General features: G+C 46.6%; 1 long non-coding RNA gene across 1 annotated transcript in view; it reads left to right on the top strand.

Moving 5' to 3' along the window:
- Positions 1–252: 252 nt before the first annotated feature.
- LOC110302483 overlaps positions 253–5,070 on the top strand; it is a 5,759-nt gene continuing 941 nt past the window's right edge. Inside the window, exons 1-3 of the long non-coding RNA XR_002378803.1 lie at positions 253–299; positions 1,289–1,437; positions 4,465–4,577. This is a non-coding gene — a long non-coding RNA (uncharacterized LOC110302483). The remainder of the gene's footprint in view (positions 300–1,288; positions 1,438–4,464; positions 4,578–5,070) is intronic.

Below are 5,070 nucleotides of genomic sequence, written 5' to 3'. Positions count from 1 at the left end.
CCTTCAGGGAGCGAGCTGCTGAGGGCTTCAGTGTTGTAGGTCAGATGAGTTGGTATTATCTTATTGTAGAGAGGACGGACCTGCTGCTGTGTGCAGAGCGCCTGCACCCAAGTTCGTCTTCCTTGGGACACAAGGAGGATGGCTGGAATCATGCCCTTCCCATCCTGGCAGATTTGCGAGCTCCGCAGTCAGCATGGGGGAGGGGGTTGTGTGTGACGTCAGGTAGTAACTGTTAACAGCCTCCTGTTCTTCCTAGTACAGAGCGCTGTGGGCTTTTAGGAAGTCCCCACAGTTGCCTGGTAAGGGCCTGCTATTGACATTTCACCGTGATGTCCCAAATGGTTCTGGGAGGTCCGAGGCTCCGTTTTAATGGGAGAACTAGGAAATAACCAACTGTTGCTAAAAGGAGCTTGCTTAAATTATGGCACATTTGTACAAGGGAATATTGCACAGTCATTAGAAAAATGAATTGTACACTGGCATAGAAAGGAACAGGAGAGCAAAACCAGTTCGACCTAGTAAACATCTCACTTTTAGGAGGAAAACCATACACGTCTACTAATGAGAATCCTATAGGAGTGTGTTCCAACTCTAGTTATCTCTGAGGCCAGGAGTTAGGAGATTTGGACATTTCACTTAAATGTTTACGACTTTTTTGAATTAATATGATTTTATATTCAGGAAAAAAAAGTTACCCCTCACAACCCCCAAATGAAGGAGAAAGTGATGAAACGGTAATTTGAAGTAAAAAAAGAAAAGAAAAAAAAAAAAAAAACAGCCATGAAAAAATGTTTTCAGCATAAGAGAAACTTGTGCTTGTTTTGGTCCCTGGGATAGAAGCCAGTTTAAGAAAGAAAGGGGGCCAGTTGAATGTTAACTGGCTGGAGTCCCACAGAGCCAGGATTAGTGTGCCAGAATGAGGGCTCACTGCAAGAAGACAAAGGAGAAGACAGAAACAAAACTGGGGCACATTTTTGAGGAGGAACATGAAAAGAATTATAGCCAATGAACCCTATTTCTTTTTCTGTGGGATCCCAGGGACAGAGATCAGCCGTGCTGGGAGAACAAGTAATGGGAACTGAAGGGGCCTTGGGGAGGCACGTGCCTGCTGTGGAGAAGGAAGCAGAGTGGGATCTGGATAGTCAAGTGTACTCAGGGCTCCCTTGGGGTCCAGCCCCACAGGGACAGTCGATTATAACTCCTGGTAAAAATCTGGAGTCATCAGCATCAAAGGTTAACTGGAGACACAGCAGCAGTACTAACAGTGTATCCTAATTACCCACCACAGGGAAAAATCAATACTATTATATGAGTTTTCCTAGTATCATCCAGCTGCCTGAGGAGAGAAGACTTGAGAAAAATCCATGGCCAAGCATACCCAGAGTTGGGCTTGAGGGGTAGACCATAGCCAGCAGGTCAGTGGATCTCAAGATGCAGGTAAGTGTACCTGTGTCATGGAGCCAGGCTCACTCACTAAAAAGTAGGTGGGGAGGGAGGCTGGCTTTGCAAGAATGGTGCTAGGCAGATTTCAGAAAGAGTATGGTTTAAAAAAAGAAAAGAGGAATGGCCCTTTCAATCAGTGAGATGAATTGCAGTGTTAAAAGATTGTACAAGAGGAACCGTCCTGGCATGTGACATCATTTCCAAGAGTGAACGGGCAGAGCTAGAGTAGAGCTAAAACTGAACAATGTAGGTGAAGTCAAAAAAAAAAAAAAAAAAAAGTGACATCAGGGTATGGGGGCAGGGTCCGATTTGTGGACAACTGACGATCTCATGAGTGGGCAAAATTAGGCATGCAGAAGAGAATGTTGGAGCCAGGGAGGGTCACATTCAGATGCGAGGCCTGGGCATTTCATATGGCACTGAGTTAGGACTGTCTACAGCAGAATGGGTCAAGGTGACAAGTGTAGAACAGCCTTCCAGGTGTCTGTCTGTGGGGTTTTAACTCAGTGTACCTCTATTTTATTGGGTGGGGCAATCCTTTGCAGGACCTTTTCACTTAGACTATTATTCCTGAGCAAAAGAGATCTGGGTTTTTTTGTTTGTTTGTTTGTTTGTTTGTTTTTTAATCCCCAGTGCCTAATGCTGTGTCTGATGCCTGGCCAGTAGTTAGTAAAATGTTTTCCTGGATGGCTGAGAGGGTTGGATAGATAGACGGAAGCATGAAAGGATGGAGAGAGGGATGAAGAGGATGGAAAATGGATGGATGATGGGGGCATGATGTAAAAGGATGGCTGGGATGGTATAGATTGGCTGATGGATAGATGTCATGGATGGATGGACAGATGGATTGACAGACAGATGGGATGGGATGGGATGGGATGGGATGGATTGACTAATGGCTGCATGGATGGAAATTACCAGGACAGATGGATTGACACAGTTGGGATGGGATGGATTGACTAATGGTTGCATGGATGGAAATTACCAGTAGCCCCATGCATCCATTTAGAACATTAAAGGGGAGAGTGTTTCCATAAAGATCCCTCCCAAGATGGAGGAAGGGCAGAGAGACAGATGTACACTGCTTACCCCTCTTAGGGTACTTGGGAGGTTTTGCTTGGTGGCTGTGAGGAGTTAATGGTTGACGATGAGCTATGGTGATAGTGAATAATAGATGCTAACCTCCTTCACCTAAGCATGAAATCTCTATTTCTAGGCTCTTCACTCTCTCTCCCGGTCAGTCCTAATGGCTCCATTGGTCATCTCTCTGAACCCAGGCACCCTTTGCATGTGGGCCCACACTGCTTCCTGCTTCATATCTCTCCCATGCATGTGTGGTTCCACATCACACAAGTGGAATTCATAATCTCCACTGCAGTCCTGGGCTTCTCCAGGGCTCCTCTCCTATCGCTTTGTGCCACCTGCCCCAGCCAGCTAAAGACCCAGCAAAGCACTTTGACGGTTTCTTTTCTTTTCTATGTCTAACCTACCAGCCCTTTCCGTTTCAGGACATTTAAACAGCTTCTACTTCTTCCACTATGAAAACTGCCACTCAGTTTTAGAGTCATGTAACACCTCTACATGAATCTATATGTGGCTATTTAATCCCCTCTCCAACTCACAGCTTGAATTACCTTTCTTAACTGATTAAATTTGCTCATTGGTAGTTTAATGTATGTACTTAGGGCACTCTGCTTACTGTCACTCCTGTCCCTGTCATTCTTCTTCCTCCCCATAGCACCTTGTCTTCCCCATAGCACTCTGTCTTTGTCTTGTCTGTGATCTGTTATCTGTTGTTGTTTTGTTTCAGGACAGGGTTTCCTCTGTGCCCTCACTGTCCTGGAACTTGCTCTTGTAGCTAGGGCTGGCCTTGAATTCATAGATCTGCCTGCCTCTGCCTCCTGAGTGCTGGGATCAAAGGTATGAGCCAGCCCAACTTGGCTTGTGACCCATTGATTTTAACCAGGACTGTCTGTGTGGCCATGAGTTTAGAGCTGTGCCTTAGAGCCTGGTGGGCAACCATTTGTTGCACAACTAAATCCATCTGTAGCTAAGTTGTCAGGGACAGCTAAGGGAGGATGATCTTTTTAAAAACCCAAAGACCTGACGACCTCATCGACCTGTCTAATCTACTCCAATGATTTATGACACTTTTAACCTGATACACAATTTACAAGGCTCAGTATAGTCTTGTTTCTCCCACCCCAGCTCATTCTTCACACTGTTCCTTCCTTCACCCTGGAGGCTAACCACAGTGGGTGTTTCTTTGGTTCTTTTATAGTTGTCATGGTGCTCCCCCATCCCTCAAAGCCTTTCACACCCACTTCCTTCCCCATTTCATGTGAATAGCCCCTGTGCCTCCTGATCTCAGTTTAGACATAACTTCCCAGGAGACACTGCAGAGATCTCTCCAACAAGGTGGACTCCGCTTGCCATATTTGCACATGGAAATACAACACCCCCCCCCCCCCCCCCCCCCCCCCTCTCTCTCTCTCTCTCCCCCCCCCCCCCCCCCCCCCGCCGCCGGCAGAGCATGTGTCCTCGGCTGGAGTTGTCTGTTCGTGTCCCTGTGTGATTGTGTCTTATGTTGGTCTCCGTCATAGCCAGCCCTGTGACAAGCAAGACTGCCCTGTGCTTTTGCTACAGGCAGTGCTTGGCACACAGCAAGTATGCCATAAATATTTGTCAGGTGAGTGAGCGTGGACTCTGAAGAACACGCTTTGTGTCTTATTAGCTGAAGTCAGAGCAATAAAGTCCTGTTCCTCTGGTCTAGCCACCAGGACTTGGGCATAATGTGGTCATAGGAAACTCTCCAAGACAAAGCTATCCATGATCACCTAGCCAGGAGTTAAAGCAAACCTCTGGGTGTTTCATCTACATCCTCATCATGACCATTTAATCAGGAATTAAAGCTGAAATGCTAGGTTGTTTTTATTTATTTATTTATTTATTTATTTATTTATTTATTTTTGAATATATAGCATTGACCTCTTCGGTCTGAACTGTAAACTTTACCTGCAGTTTAGGTGTTTGATCCTGCCTCTGGGCTCTTCCCAGCTGCTCTGCTCACAGCCTCCCCTCACCCCTTCCAGCCTGCCTCCTCAGCTGGAAATGATTGAGGGCCTCCTGCAAAGGTAGAGGAGGGCCCCAAAGAAGACTGGGAACTGGGCAGGCTGCTCTGAGGGAGGAAAGGAGGGAGGAAGGGAGGGAGGGAGGGAGGGAGCATAGCATGGGTTCAAGTCAGTGGACTGCCTGGGGGTGTTTAGAGACTACTGCCTCCAATTCTATCTTTTCAGACAAACCAGCTTTGGAAATCAGGGCTTGCTTATTGATCAGGACAAAAAGCTATTAGATGTAGTCTGTTGCCTGTGAGGATGTTAATTCATCAGATTTAAACTAGACACCTAAGTGGGGCATAGTTACTCCTCTCTTCTTTAACTGGGATGGGATTAACTGGTCAGGGGGCTAGAATTCCAGCCCTCTGCTTTCTCTGTCCTTCTGATTCTTGAATCCTAAGCTCTGTTTACCAGATAGGGAGACCACTTCAGTGAACAAGAGGGAGTTCCCATCTTGTCCCATAAACACCTTAACACCCTCCTCTCCCCTCCCCTCCCCTCCCCTCCCCTC

The sequence above is a fragment of the Mus caroli genome, chromosome 9, assembly GCF_900094665.2.
Source record: "Mus caroli chromosome 9, CAROLI_EIJ_v1.1, whole genome shotgun sequence".
Classification (NCBI taxonomy): Eukaryota; Metazoa; Chordata; class Mammalia; order Rodentia; family Muridae; genus Mus; species Mus caroli.
Note: the sequence above shows the minus strand (reverse complement) of the source record. Positions and strands in the feature narration are given on the sequence as shown.